Source organism: Pipistrellus hanaki (genome assembly GCF_964339955.1).
Source record: "Pipistrellus hanaki genome assembly, chromosome: 2".
Lineage (NCBI taxonomy): Eukaryota > Metazoa > Chordata > Mammalia > Chiroptera > Vespertilionidae > Pipistrellus > Pipistrellus hanaki.
This window is the reverse complement of record NC_140504.1, coordinates 107,485,809-107,502,412: the sequence shown is the minus strand read 5'-3', so window position 1 is coordinate 107,502,412 and position 16,604 is coordinate 107,485,809. Positions and strand designations below refer to the sequence as shown.

Sequence of the window (16,604 nt, the reverse complement as noted above, 5' to 3'; positions counted from 1 at the left end):
GGCCAGGTATGGCTCAGTTGGTTGGGCATTGTCCCATGCACTAAAAAGGTTGTGGCTTGGATTCCTAGTCAGGGCACATACCTGAGTTGCAGATTTCAACTCTGGTGGGGTGCATGTGGGAAGAAACCGATCAATGTTCTCTCTCTCTCTTCTCTCTCTCTCTCTTTCCTTCTCTCTCTCCCTCTTCCTTGCCCTCTTTCTCTCCTCCTCTCTCTCCTACCCCAGACCCTCAATAAGCATATCCTTCAGTGAAGATTTTAAAAGAGAGAGATACTTTGGGATAGGAGGAGAAGTATACCAAAAACCTCTCTTCTACCATGTGAAAGCCTTTACATGTAAGAATAAGCAGATCTAGTAAGGCACTGGAGATTTATTCCCTGATCCAGGCACTATTCTCTGTACAGAGCAGTATTTTATACTTAAGAAATTAAAAAGGCAGAAATAAAAATTGAATTCTTCTGGTAATAAGCCAAGTCCACACCCAGGTTCTTTTATTTCTATACGCTCCAAGTACAGAACACTGGGACACAATAGCTAGTGTTATATACACGTGATAAGAGTACACAGCCGTTAAATCTAATTTTTTAAAACTATACAAGGACACAAGGAAAAAACCAAGATATTAAGTGAAAAACAGTAGTCTACAAAGTAGTATATTTTCATTTACTGATAAGCAGTTAGACAGACATGATGTGAGCGAGAATAATGGGCCAGGTACAGAAGAAGGTCATCAGGATGGAAAGCCTTGGTTACCAGACAAGGGACAAAACTGAGAAAACATGGGCCTCATGCCCCCCGCTAATCTTTCCCCTCCTAACATATCCCTGGTCATGGGGTTTGAATTCTCTGACCATTCATATTGATGTTCATGGCTTTAGCCCCTCTGATCTTTTCCTCCCTAATGATAACATCTAGGCCTCAGATGTATTTCATCCCCAGCCCAGAAAAGCAGCAAAACCAGACAACTAATACCATGGCTTTCTCAAAACTAGTTGCACTGACTAATGACCCCTCTGGCTCCAACCAATCAGCTGAGACGAGGAGCATGAAAGAGCACACTTGGAAAGCTTATGAATATTCTATTGAGACCCTTCACTGAGACCTTCCCTGGGATTCCTGCCAGCAAGAGATAAATACCTTCAACACAAAGGACCCCATACCCTTCCTCCTCTTCTTCCCCTCCAAAGTTAAGGACCCCACAAGATTTGCAACCAGGGAAGCAAAGGGCAGTGACAGTGTGTCCTGGGCTAATAACCCCCTGAACAGTCTTCAAGGCCCTCTTTTTCTAACCCGGGCATACTACCCTGTTTCCCCAAAAATAAGACAGTGTCTTATATTAATTTTTGCTCCCAAAGATGCGCTAGGTCTTATTTTCAGGGGATGTCTTATTTTTCCATGAAGAATACGGTACACATTTATTGTTAAATGAAAATAAAGGAAATTTATTACCTGTATACGGTACGGTAGTATGGTAGTTGTCAACACAAACCAGACAAACTGTGAATCCTACAGTATCAAGAATTTACTCATTTATTCAATGACAACCATGTCATCATCTTCTGGAACATCATCATAACAATCCAATTCCTGAATTTCCTGGTGAATTTCTTGTGACTCCATTTCTTTCAGAATCAGTGGACCAAATCTCTCATGTTTAGCAATAGCACTGTTTTTAAATGAGTACTTCTTGTCAAGGTAGCTGCTCGCAGTGCATTTGCAATGCAACTGTCAGTGATTTTCTCCCATGAATTCTTCACCCAAGTCACAACTTCTTGCAGTTTAGGTTTCACAAACTTCCCATGCTGATTTCTCTCCATTCTATTTTCAATGTAGTCATTAATTTCCATGCGCAAATTGTCTTTGAATGGCTTGTTCATTGCAATATCAAGAGTCTGGAGATAGGCCGTCATTCCTGCGGGAATCATTATCTGATCTATTTTTCTTTCGTGAAGAAATGTCTTCATGTCTGTAGCGTTGTGAGTGCTGGCTGCATCCCAGACTAGCAGACCTCTTTGGCTCCCTCGCATAACAAGCGGCAGCATTAAATCGACCCACTTCCTTATAACTGCTTGTGTGGCCCAGGCTTTTTCAGTTTCAAGAATAAAAATGCCCAAAACATGTTCAATCTTTTCCTTCTTGCCCTTAGAAATGATTAAAGGTGGGATTTTAGTGCCATCCAGATGAATTGCCAAAATACAGGAAACACGTGCACTTTCGTAAGCAGTGGAGGCCCCAGCAAGCCCAGTGACAGTCCCCAGGCAGGCCCCAGGGGATAAATGTCTGATAAAGGGGTAGGGGGGAAGTCTGGTGAAGGTGTTCAGTGACACAGGAGTGGGGGGAGTGGGATCACGTAAAATGACACAGGAGGATCAAAGGGGGCAATCAAAATGACACAGGAGGATCAAAAGGAGTTACTAAAATGGTAATCCCCCCTCTGATTCTCCTGTGCCATTTTGATTCCCCCCCCCCCCCCCCCCGGTCCCCTGTGTCATTTTAAGTGATCCCCCTCCCCCACCTTGATACCCCAATTCCTTTTTTTTAACCCCTAGAAATGAGCGCAAAAAGAAAAAGCTACTCCGTGGAGTATAAGAAAGGAATCGTGGAAGACTCTTGGGGCCAAAATCTTACTGCTTTCTGCAAAGAGAAGATGTTGAGTATCCCATTGGTCCGAAAATGGCGAGCAGAGTATGGTAACCTCATTGAATAAGTGGACAAGGGAAATGCTAAAAAGAGCAAGTGTGGATCAGGTCGGCAAACATTATTTTCCGAGCTGGAAGACCTGATCTGTGAATGGGTTGTTGACAGGAGAGCAAAGGCTTTGGTTGTGAATAGGGCTCAGATTCAAGAATTTCCCCTTGCAAAGGCACCACAGTTTGACATAGCCCCCGAAGACTTCAAAGCATCACAACACTGGCTGGAAAATTTCCTTTATCGAAATGAACTGTCTTTAAGAAGATCTACAACATTGTTTAGGTTGGAGGATACTCAAGTTATTAAGCGATCACTCACATTCAAGTCCTTTATTGATGATGCTGACTTCTCTAAATACAATCTTTCCAACATGATTGCTATGGATGAAACTGCAGTGTTTATGGGCCAATCATCTCAAACAACAATTGAACAGCAGGGTGCCTCCTTAGTGTACATTCCCTCCACTGCTTACAAAAGTGCACGTGTTTCCTGTATTTTGGCAATTCATCTGGATGGCATTAAAATCCCACCTTTAATCATTTCTAAGGGCAAGAAGGAAAAGATTGAACATGTTTTGGGCATTTTTATTCTTGAAACTGAAAAAGCCTGGGCCACACAAGCAGTTATAAGGAAGTGGGTCGATTTAATGCTGCCGCTTGTTATGCGAGGGAGCCAAAGAGGTCTGCTAGTCTGGGATACAGCCAGCACTCACCGCGCTACAGACATGAAGACATTTCTTCACGAAAGAAAAATAGATCAGATAATGATTCCCGCAGGAATGACGGCCTATCTCCAGACTCTTGATATTGCAATGAACAAGCCATTCAAAGACAATTTGCGCATGGAAATTAATGACTACATTGAAAATAGAATGGAGAGAAATCAGCATGGGAAGTTTGTGAAACCTAAACTGCAAGAAGTTGTGACTTGGGTGAAGAATTCATGGGAGAAAATCACTGACAGTTGCATTGCAAATGCACTGCGAGCAGCTACCTTGACAAGAAGTACTCATTTAAAAACAGTGCTATTGCTAAACATGAGAGATTTGGTCCACTGATTCTGAAAGAAATGGAGTAATACTCTGGTTTCTCTTCAGATCGCATAAATCTTTCGCCTTTTACTGAAAGAAATGGAGTCACAAGAAATTCACCAGGAAATTCAGGAATTGGATTGTTATGATGATGTTCCAGAAGATGATGACATGGTTGTCATTGAATAAATGAGTAAATTCTTGATACTGTAGGATTCACAGTTTGTCTGGTTTGTGTTGACAACTACCATACTATCATACCGTATACAGGTAATAAATTTCCTTTATTTTCATTTAACAATAAATGTGTACCGTATTCTTCATGGAAAAATAAGACATCCCCTGAAAACAAGACCTAGCGCATCTTTGGGAGCAAAAATTAATATAAGACACTGTCTTATTTTCGGGGAAACAGGGTAGATAGTAGATAAATGGCATATGAACTTGCCTAAGAAGTAACTAAATCAAAGTAACATCAAAGAAGTTCTGTCTAAATGCTTCTAAGAATCCCCTTAGTAAGACAGCATAGTAGCATGGTGGAATTTCAGATAATTTCCCCTACCCCACTCCCACTGCCTTCCCTGACTGAAGTATTCCTTCATTATTTACCACAAAATCCCATTTATTCCCATCATTGCATTTATACAAGTAGTAATTATTTGTCTTGACTTTATGAATGTTTGTCCTCAAAATTGTAGGCTCTACCAGGATAAGGGCCCCTGTGGCTTATAATTACCATGGATCCAAGAACATTATCTGACAGGTGGTATGTATTCAATATTTACTTAAATACAGGTAAGTTTGTATACCCACTGATTATGTCCTTATGATAAACTAGAAGCTCAGTGCAGGAAATTCATGCATGGATATGGTCCCTAGGCCTGGTTGGTGATTAGGGCCGATCAGGGCCTTCCGGCTGCCGGCCGGGGCCTTCATTCGTTCCATGCCTCCCCGTGTTGGTCAGCACACCTCATAGCAGCGATCATTCCCAGTCTCTGGTTGAAACTTTGCATATTAGCCTTTTAGATAGATAGATACATACATACATACATACATACATACCGTGTTTCCCCGAAAATAAGACATCCTCCGAAAATAAGACTAGCGCATGGAAAGGCAAGACATCCCCTGAAAATAAGACCTAGCACAACTTTGGGAGAAAAAATTAATATAAGACACTGTCTTATTTTCGGGGAAACAGGGTAGATAGGTTTCTAAAACTTGACTAGTTCAAGCAATATACAAAAATCTAAAGTTTTTGCTATGGTATCAATTCTCCTCCATAAAGTTTTTATCAATTAACCTCCCTACTCAGTATTCTATGCCTAAATCAGAGTACATGCAGTCCTTGGGTTACATCAGACTTGACGTAAGTCGTTTCATGGTTATGTCACCATGTCCCCTTTATTTATTAAAAAAAAAAAAAAGTTCCATCATTTTGACGCATGTACATATGTGCTTTATGTATTTTATTATTTACCACAAGTAAAGGTCAGGAATTGTTATCTTTCTTTTAAAAATTTTTTACTGTTTCACTTCATTATAGCTGTGTATGTGCTCCATGTGAGTGACGTAGGTGCTTATGTAGGTGGGTTCCGAATTACTGTGAAATCGTGTTACATCATACCATAGGAACAGATCTCCAACGTAACCCAAGGACCTACCATATATTCATCAATATTGATTTTTTTTTATTTCTTCTATCTTTGCTAATTTGATAGGTAGAAGTAATACTGAGTCAACCTACCGTTTCTCTAATTAATAAGATAATTTTAAGTCATACTCAAATATTTATAGTATGAATTATTAATATACGTTAACTATTCCAATTTTGAGAGGGCAGAGAAAAATTGAATAATTTTTAAGGGTTCTTAACCACAATGGTATTTGAGGGTTTTTCAGTTTTCCTAGGTTGACATTTGTCTCAGTGCTCAATGAGTTTGTGAAATAAGACTTCAATTTTTACACAGTAATAATCTTTACTGTTTACTTTTTTAGATTACATGATTTTTAAAAAGGCCTTTCTAATTTGAGATACATGAAGTATTCATCTCCATTTCCTTTCAGTTTTCCAAAATTACTGTTAAGTCTGAAACATTTTGATAAATAATGTAGGCTAAAGCCCCTATTTTTTAAACAAATAATTAACAAGTGTCAATTATTCAAGCAGCATATGTTTAGGTTTTTTTTGTTTTGTTCTTTTTTTTATTGTTTAAAGTATTACAAATTGTAGTACATATGTCTCCTTTTGATTCCCCCCAACTGACATACCCCCTGACCCATGCCCTCGCCCCCCTCCCAAAAATATGTTTTTTAAAAACCTTGAGGAAAAATACATTAACGGGAACTTTGGTCACAGTGTACTCTGTGGTTAGAGTCCCACACAATGAAGGGTTGCCAGTTCAATTCCCAATCAAGGGCATGATTCCCAGTCAAGGGCACGTACCTAGGTTGCAGGTTCACTCCTAGCCCTAAGTTAGGGCACATGCAATGGAAAGGATATCCTCAGGTGAGGATTAACAAAACAAAACAAAATAACAACAAAAAAACATATTAACTCAAAAAAGATATATGGGCCCCCAGGTTCATAGGCAATGGCCAAGATATAGAAACAACCTAAGTGTTGTCAAGGATGACTGGATACAGAAAAGTTAAGTATTTATATACAATGGAAAAAATAATGAAATCGTGCCATTTGAAACAACATGAATGAATCCTGAGAGAATTATGCTGTGAAATAAACCAGACAAATACCACATGACCTCACTTAGATGTAGAATCTTTTAAAAAATAAATATTAAAGAAGCCAAGTTCATAAATGATAGAACAGACTGGTGGCTGCCAGAGAGGGTGGAAGAGAGGGTGAAATAGGTGAAGGGAGTCAAAGGCACAAACTTTCAGTTATAAAATAATGTCACAGGGTTGTAACTGAGGGCATGCATATCTGAAAGTTGCTAAGAGAGTAAATCTTAAAAGTTTTCATCACAAGAAAAAAAAGTCCTGTAACTATGTATAGTGACAGATGTTAAGACTTTTGTGGCAATCATTTCACAAGATATACAAACACGGAATCATGTTGTATACCTAAAATAACAATGTTGTATGCTAATTATACCGCAATAATAAAATAAATGTGAATAGTTGGGGGAAGATATACCAATCTAATACTAATCAAAAGAAAGCCAAGAGAAGCTATCTTAATTTCAGGCAGAGAAGACTTCAGAGCAAGGAAAGCTACTGGATCAAGAGAAGCATTACATAATAATGTAGCAGACAATTCTCCCAGGAGACATAAAACTCCTTAATGTGGTATGTACCTAAAAAGACATGACTAAAAGGATAAAAAAGACTATGAATAACTCGATGCCCACAAATCTGATGGCATGAACCAATTCCTTAAAAGACACAATTCCTTAAAAGGTGAAATAGCCTAAACCAGTTTGGCTCAGTGGATAGAGCGTCAGCCTGCAGACTGAAAGGTCCCAGGTTCGATTCTAGTCAAGGGCATGTGCCTTGGTTGCGGGCACATTCCCAGTAAGGGGTGTGCAAGAGGCAGCTAATAGGTGATTCTCTCTCATTGATGTTTCTAACTCTCTATCCCTCTCTCTTCCTCTCTGCAAAAAACCAATAAAATATATATTTTTTTAAAAGTGAAATAGCTGGCCTCAGCAGGCCTATTTTTATTAAAGAAATTGAATCAATAATTAATCATCTTCCGAAACAGAAAATCACCAGGCCCAGATGGGCTCACTAGTGAATTCTATCAAACAATTAAAAAATAAATTACTCCAATTCCCTATAATCTTTCTGAGGCTAAAACATAGGAAATACCTCCTAACTCATTCTGAGGCCAGCATTACCTTAATACTAAGGGATTGTGGAACACCATTCAGTATCTAGACTTTGCTTATCCTTACCCTCACCCTTGTCAGGTCTCCACAAGTTTGCAGCCCATCAGTTTATACTGAGAACAAGTCCATTTCAATGTTTTGCAGGGTGTGTGTGTGTGGAGGGTGGGAGTAGGTTAGAGAGAAGTCAGTTGTGGCATCTTTCAAAGTCTGAATGCTTCTATTTTTATGTCTTGCATCAACTCTTAATACTTAGTAGTTAAGTGAATTCAAGCATTTGCTTACAGTGGCATTGTCATTTGAAAAAGCACACTGGCTGCTTCACAGATTGTCCTGTATGGCATTGCCTCTGCTCCTACTCCTTCCCAGCTATGTATGTATTCTGTCACAAGGCACTTACTCTCAGGGCTTGTTCATTTTCTTTGTGAAATGAGCAAATCGGTGACAGTAGATTATCAAGTTTCTTTCAAATTTTATAGTTCTATAAGTTTTTAATAACTTTCTCTTAAGACAGTGTTTTAATGAGATAGTTGGAAGCAAATTAGGTTAATGGAGTTCATTTTTCTATTATGTATTGACATTATGTCTAGTAGGAATCTATTTTTAATAGGGGGTTAGAAAACTGTGTCCCTAATGCCATTTTGATTGTTATGTATTACTACTGGCCCCGTGCACGAAAGTGAGGGGAGCTGATCCTCAGTCTGGCCTGCACCCTCTCCAATCTGGGATGTCCACTACTGGCAGTCAGACATTCCTCTCACAATCCAGGACCGCTGCCTCCTAACCACCCGCCCACCTGCCTGATCACCCCCAACTGTTTCTGCCTGTCAGCCTGATTGCCTCCTAACTGCTCCCCTGCTGGCCTGATCATCCCTAACTGCCCTTCTTTGCCACCCAACTCCTCTACGCAAGGTAGTGAAGACGCAGGGACCTGCCTCCTCCACACCTGGTGGAGCCAAAGAACCCTCAGGCCTCCCTGCACTGAGTGGTAGCTGGGAGGCCTGAGGGTCCCTTGGCTCCACCACTGTGCACGCAGTCATCTTGTGACAACGTCAAGTGCGAGGGCCACTTAGGCTTTTATTAGTATAGATTACTGTCATAAATTATTATTGTCATTCCTCATATCTTTGAAATGTGAGTTCATAATGATGGGAAAGGGGGGAGGGACTCTATATACCCAATTCTGGTATATTCCTTTGTTTTGTAAAAGTATACCTGATTTTTTTAAAAATGTATTTTATTGATTTTTTACAGAGAAGGAGAGGGATAGAGAGTTAGAAACATCGATGAGAGAGAAACATCGATCATCTGCCTCTTGCACACCCCACACTGGGGATGTGCCCTGACCAGAATTGAACCTGGGACCCTTCAATCCACAGGCCTACGCTCTATCCACTGAGCCAAAGCGGTTTCGGCTACCTGATTTTCTTAACCTGTTTTTGCAGTATAAAGACTACTGAATGAGCCCTAACCGGTTTGGCACAGTGGATAGAGCGTCAGCTTGTGGACTGAAAGTTCCCAGATTTGATTCTGGTCAAGGGCATGTACTCTGGTTGCAGGCACAACCCTGTAGGGGGTGTACAGGAGGCAACTGATAGATATGTCTCTCACATCAACGTTTCTATCTCTCTCCCTTCCTCTCTGTAAAAAATCAGTAAAATATATTTTTTTAAAAGAATACTGAATGAAGATTACATAACAATACATAACAATCAAAATGTAACTCATAACAATCAAAATGGCATTAGGGACAGAGCTTTCTAACCCCCTATTAAAAATAGATTCCTTAAAAATAAATAAAGATTCCTACTAGACATAATGTCAATACATAATAGAATAAGGATTGCTTGTAGTTCTTTAGTTTAGAATATACTCTGTTAAGAAAGATGTAGTGTCAATACTGTCATACTAAGATCACTTGGAATAATTTCCTTAGTATTATATATGTCAGTATTTTGACATAAAATTAAGAGTATATTTTTAAGTTTTACTGAGATGTAATTCACATACCATACAGATGAACTGGTATGTTACTTTACCTTTTTTTAATTGTAGTTATATATATATATCAAAATTTGACATTTTTACCACTTTTAAGTATACAATTTAGTTGTATTAGTTCAGCCATCACCATGAGGAGTCCAGTTATACATGGATTTTTGACTGCATGGGAGGTCAGTACCTCTACCCACCCAGGGATCAACTGTCTTTGTAAAACTTTCCATCACCCTGAACATAAACTTGGTAACAATTAAGCAATAACTCCCATGTTATCCTCCCACCCACCCCACCAGCCCTGGTTACCTATAATCTTTCTCTATGAATTTGCTTATTTTTGATATTTCATATAAGTGGGAACATACAATATTTGTTATTTTGTTTCTGACTTATTTTACTTAGTATGTTTTATTTATTTATTTATATTTATTTTAAAAAATATTTTACTGATTTTTTACAGAGAGGAAGGGAAAGGGATGGAGAGTTAGAAACATCGATGAGAGAGAAACATTGATGAACTGCCTCCTGCACACCCACTACTGGGGATGTGCCCACAACCAAGGTATTAGGTCTAGTAATAATTAATGTCGTTTTCTAATACTTTTTTAAATCGAATTTAGTTAAAACAATACAACAAAATTTAATCAACAATATAGTTGCCGTTGTTTGCTACTACTTGTGCCCAACGCTCAGGAAGCATTTTAATCCCTCTGTTGTAAAATTCTTGTGATTTTGATGCAAAAAATTCGGTCAATGCATTTTTGAGGCATTCTTCATTATTAAATTTTTTTCCAAGAAGAAAGTTTTGCAAAGAACAAAACAAATGGTAATCAGAAGGGGCAATATCAGGAGAATATGCAGGTTGAGGGAGAACTTCCCATTCCAACTGGCGCAGTTTTTCAGCAGTGATTCTTCCAGTATGCGGTCGTGCGTTATCGTGGTGAAGAATTACGCCCTTCCGATTAATCAGCGCGGGTTCTTTTTCTCTTAAAGCTTGGGCTAACCTTTCCAATTGGGCACTATACACTGCACTTGTAATGGTTTGGTTAGATGGTAAAAGTTCATAATGAAGAATTCCTTTAAAATTCCACCAAACACACAGCATCACTTTTTTCGCATGCAAGTCAGGTTTTGGCGTGGGCTGCGGAGCCTCATTTTTGTCCAACCATTGAGGCCGCCTTTTCAAATTAACATACAGCACCCATTCTTCATGTCCGGTAACAATTTGCTCTAAAAACGGCAAACGGTTTTGACAAGAGAGGAGCGAACTGCAAATTGTGACTCTTTGATTACGGTTGTTGTCGGTCAACTCATGAGGAACCCATTTTCCAAACTTTTGGACTTTGCCAAGTGCACGCAATTGATTGGAAATTGTTTTTTGTGAACAATTTAAAGTTATCGCAAGCTCTTGTTGGGTAATTTGAGGATTTTGCACCAAAAGAGCTTGAAGAGCTTCTTGATCAAAATTGGACACACGGCCTCGACCACTCTTGTCATCTAACGAAAAATTTCCCTCGCGAAATTTCTCAAACCAACACTGGCATTTTCTGGCGCTAACTGCATCTTGACCAAGAGCACTATGGATGATTTTTGCAGCCTCACTTGCTTTTCTTCCTAATTAGAACTCGTAAAGCATGCAGTGCCGAATATGCTCTTCATCCGCCATCTTCTTAGCCCTAGTTCTGCAACAAAAACCAAACCAAACACAAACTTTTTCAAGCAAAACTTGTTAATTGCACTTCACACGTTCTGTAGATACCACGTGTTTGAAGGTTATGTCAATACAAGTCAACGCCAAGCAAGATTTTAAACGAATGTTTAAAAACGACATTAATTATTACTAGACCCGATACATGCCCTTGACCTGAATTGAATCTTGGGACCCTTCTGTTGTCAGGCCGACCTACGCTCTATCCACTGAGCATGTTTTAAGGACTCATCCATGTTGTAACCATTGTCAGATTTCATTCTTTATTATTACTGAATAATAATTATGTGCAGATTCTACATTTTGTTTATTCATTCATCTGTTGAGGGACACTTGGATTGTTTCACCTTTTGGCTATTTTAAGTAATGAACCTGTGAACCTGAGTATACAAACACCTGCTTGTAACCTTGTTTTCCATTTTTTGGGTGGCATTTATCAGGGTGTACAATTATGGGGTCATATTCTATGCTTAGTGTTTAAGGAGTCACCAAACTTTTCCACAATGGCTGCATCATTTTATCTCATAGCAGTGTAAGAAGAACAGTTTGTTACTCCACATCCTTGCCAAATTTTCTATTTTCTTCCTTCAAATTTTTTTTTCTTATAGCTAATGTAGTAGGTGGTTTTGATCTGCATTTTCTTTTCTTTTTAAATATATATTTATTGCTTTCAAAGAGGAAAGAAGGGAAGGAGGGAGGGGGGGCGTAAAAATAGAGACATAAATGATGAGAATCATTGATTGGCTGCCACCTGCATGCCCCACACTGGGGATTGATCCTGAAACCCGGGCATGTGCCCTGACTGGGAATCGATCCGTGACCTCCTAGTTCATAAACTGATGCTCAACCACCGAGCTATGCTGGCTGGGCTGCATTTTCTTAATTATTAATAATATTGAGAACCTTTTCTTGGCTTATTGGCTATTTTCATGTATTTAGAGAAATGTCTATTTAGGTTCTTTACCTTGGTTTTGGTTGCATATTTGTCTTTTTATTGAATTGTAGAAATTCTTATGTTTAAGATGATTTCAATTATTTTTATAATTTCACTTTCTTTATAATTTCAGTTGATACAGTTTTTAATTTAGATTAATCCCATTTTACCTACTTTTTTCTTTCATGTCTTGTGGTATCATGTCTGATAATACATTGCCAAATCCAGGGTTACAAAAACTTACCTTATGTTTTCTTCTAAGAGTTTTATGATTTTTAACTATTATATTTAAGTTGTTGACTCATTTTAAATTGTATATGTTGTGAGGAAGGGGTCCAATTTCATTCTTTTGCATTTGCAAGTTCAGTTGTACCATCACCATCTAGTGAAGAGGCTCTTCTTTTCCCATTGAATGGACTTGACACCTTTGTCAGGAATCAGTTGGCCACAGGTTTATGGGTTTATCTCTGAACAATCAATTCTCGTCCATTGGCCTACATGTCTTTTCTTATGTTAGTACCACACTGTCCTTGTTTTTTAATCCTCACCTGAGGATGTGCTTTTCCCCCCATTGATTTTATAGAGAGGAGGGGGGTAGAGAGAGGGAGAGAAGGCAAGAGAGGAAGAAACAATTGCTGTGAGAGAAAAACATTGATCAGTTGCCTAGATCACCCACCCTGTCAGGGGATTGAACCTACAATCCAGGTACATGTTCTGACAAATAGAACCAGCAACCTTTCAGCTCACAGGATAATGATCAACCAACTGAACCATTCTAGCTGAGCTGTGTATAGGTTTTTGTGACAAGTCCTGAACTCCTTTGGGTAAATACCAAGCAGCACTATTGATGACTCATATATTTAATACTATAATAAACAGCTAAACTGTCATCCCCTGTGGATACTATTTGCATTCCTATTGGCAATGAAAGAGTTCCAGTAGCACCACATCCTCACCAGCATTTGGTGATGAAAGTGTTCTGGATTTTGGCTATTCTTATAGGAATAAATATGTCACCTTGTGCTTTTTAAAAAAAAATCCTCACCTGAGGACTGATTATTTTTGGATGGGGGGGGGGCCGGGGGAGGGGGAATAAGAGAAAGAGAAAGATAAACATTGATCATCATCAATTGGTTGCTTCCCATACATGCCCTGCCTGGGGATCAAAGTTGAAAACCTAGGAGTGTGTCCTGATCGGGAATCGAACTATAAACTTTTATTGTACAAAAGGACGCTCCAACAAACAGCCCCTTGGCCCAGGTAGTACCCTCCACATCAGCTTAATTTCCAAATTAAACAAGCTGATGCAAAGGGCATTTTTATATGTTTATTTGCTGTCTGTACGTCTTCTTTGGTGATGTGTCTGTTCAGGTCTTAGACCCATTTTTTAATTGGGTTTTCTTATTATTGGTTTTTAAGTTATTTGTGTACTTTGAATAATAGACCTATCTCAAATGTGCCTTGCAAATGATTTCTCCTGGGGTGTGGCTTCTCTTCATTCTCTTGACAATGTCTTTGGTAGAACAGAAATTTTTAATTTCAATGAAATAGAACTTAACAATTCTTCCATGGATTGTGCCATAGATGCTGTATCTAAAAAGTCCTAGCCAAACCCATGGTCATCTAGATTTTCTCCTAAGCTATCTACTTATATTTTTTGTTTTACATTTAGGTCTGTGATTCATTTTGAGTTAAATTCTGTGAAGGGTGGGTTGAGTCTGTGTCTAAATTCATTTCTTCATATGTGGATTTTCTAACACCCTTTGTTGAAAGACTTTTCTCCATTATATTGTCTTTTCTCCTTTGTTGCAGTTATTTGACTCATTTCTGGGCACTCTCTTCTGTTCCATTTTACTTTTTATACTTTTGCTTTTATCACACATTGTCTTGATTACTCTAGCTTTGTATTGAAGTCAGGTAGTGTCTGTCCTCCAACTGTCTTTTCCTTCAACATCTTGTTGGCTATTATTATTATTGCCATTCTACATAAACTTTGGAATCAGATTGTAAATATGCTGAATTGCTTTATTAATTGTTTTTTGCTGAGCTAGTGTTGCATACCTGGGATAAATACTACTTGGTTACGATATATGCTGCTTTTAACACATTTTTAGGATTCAGTTACTAATACTTTCTTGAGGATTTCTTTTGCATCTATGTTTGTGAGCATTGCTGGTCTGTAGTTACCTTTTCTTATAATGTCTTTGTCTGGTTTTACTCCTGTAAAGTAAGGTTATAGGGAAATCTCTTTAAAAAAATAAATAAATAAGAACAAAGAGAAGACAACATAAATAAGAAAGGAAAATGTGGAGGACCAAACCAAAACCAAATCATGCTTTCACTTATATGTGAAATCAAAGAACAAAATAAATAAAATAGAAACAAACTCATAGAGAACAGACTGACAACTGTCAGAGGGGAGGGATGTTGGAGAGCAGGGTGAAATAGGTAAAGAGATTTGCAGTACAAATTGCTAGTTACAGAATAGTCTCAGAGATGTAGATTACAGCATGGGGAATATAGTCAATAATATATAATAATAAAAGCAAATATGCTAATTAGACCAGACAGGCAGACAACCTTCTGAACATCCTTCTGGATGACGCCAGGGCGGCAAGGGCCGAGGCTGTGAAGACTGAGCCCCTTGCATGAATTTCATACATCAGGCCTCTAGTATCATGATTACTATGTATGGCAGGGGTCTTCAAACTACGGCCCGCGGGCCACATGCTGCCCGCAGAGGAGTCTGATCCTGCCCGCCAGGTTTTTTGGGCAGTGAGCGCAGCCGAGGTGTTACAGTAGGAATTAGTAGTTCATATAGTCTGGCCCTCCAGCTCTCTGAGGGACCGTGATCTGGCCCCCACTTTAAAAAGTTTGAGGACCCCTGATGTATGGGGACAGGTGGGTACTAGAAATATCAGAGGGCCCATTCGGTAAAGTACACGATTTTCTAAACACTATTTTGTATATCTGAAATTACTAAGAAACAATATTGAGCCCTGGCTGTAGCTGAGTTGGTTGAGTGTAGTCTCCAGTACCAAAAGGTTGAAATGCCCAAGTTGTGGGCTCCATTCCTGGTAGGGGGTGTGCAGGAGGCAACCAATTAATGTTTCTCTCTCATCAATGTTTCTCTCTCTCTCTCCCTTCCTCCCTCCCTTCCTCTTTCTCTAAAATAAATTTTAAAAAGCATATTAAAAAGAGAAGAACAAAACTTAATGTAAACTGTAATCTATATAATAAAAGCCTAAGCAACTGGTCACTATGACATGCACTGACCACCAGGGGACAAACATTCAATGCACAGGATTGGGCTCCCTCCTGTCTGGTGGATCTAGCCTGCTGGGATTGTGCTCCCTCCTGTCTGGATCGGGCCTGCAGGAATCAGGATGAAACTGGCTATCCGACATCCCCCAAGGGGTCCTGGATTGCGAGAGGGTGCAGGCCAGGCTAAGGTACCCCCATCAGTGCACAAATCCGTGCAATGAGCCTCTAGTTTAAAAATAAAAATAATAAACAAACACATCTGAAAGATGACAAAAAAAAAAAGACAGTTACTCAAAGAAATGTCACAGAACTGAAAGAAATGTTTGCCAATTGAATAGAATATTCAGAAAACCTAAAAGCTATCAACAAGAATCACATAAAACATCTAACAATAGTATAAAAGATCAGAAAATTAAGCAATGCTCTCAAAATTGAGGAAATAATTATTTGAAATCTAGAATCTGATCACCAAACTATCAGTTAGGTAATCAGACACACTAAAAATTTCCCCTTATTCCTTCTCAAAGCAAACTGGAGATTGTACTAAAACAAAACAGAGGAAGTAAGTCAAGAGGACAAGAGTTACAAGAAACCAAGAGTCTAACACAGAAAAGTGAAGGCATTTCTCAAAATGATGATAAAGGAAAAGTCCCAGGAACACAGCTATGTAGGAAAGAGAAACAGAAACCACTCCAGGCTGGAGCAGTAAAACGAGAGTGCTCCAGAAGGAAGACACTTGAAAAAAAAAAAAAAATGTTTTTTAACTTGAAATTGTGGGTGATGTGAACTGTTTAATCACAGTTGAGAGTTTAAATTGGGTTTGAGTAAAGAATTAGTAATACATCACAGAAAGCTAAACACACCAAAAAATAAACCAATTGTTAACTCCAGAAAAAAATAAAACACAATAAAGACAACTCAAGTGCAAAGACATATACCTTCTCATATTATATAAACACTAAATATTCATTTAACTAAAAATTACAGAAACAGTTCTGGAAGAACAAGGGGTGGGAAAAAACATTTGTCGGCAGACGCCTGGAGGAACAGAGAAGTGTCGAAAATGGAGGGTAGAAGATCAAGAAATAAAAGTATATATGTTATATAGAGTACAGCTGTAAATGGTAGGAC

At 38.8% G+C, this 16,604-nt stretch overlaps 1 protein-coding gene across 3 annotated transcripts in view; it reads right to left on the bottom strand.

The window, feature by feature from the left end:
- Positions 1-16,604, bottom strand: part of LOC311616713 (E3 SUMO-protein ligase RanBP2) — an 80,278-nt gene that overhangs the window by 60,924 nt on the left and 2,750 nt on the right. The gene's annotated exons all lie outside the window — the stretch shown is intronic.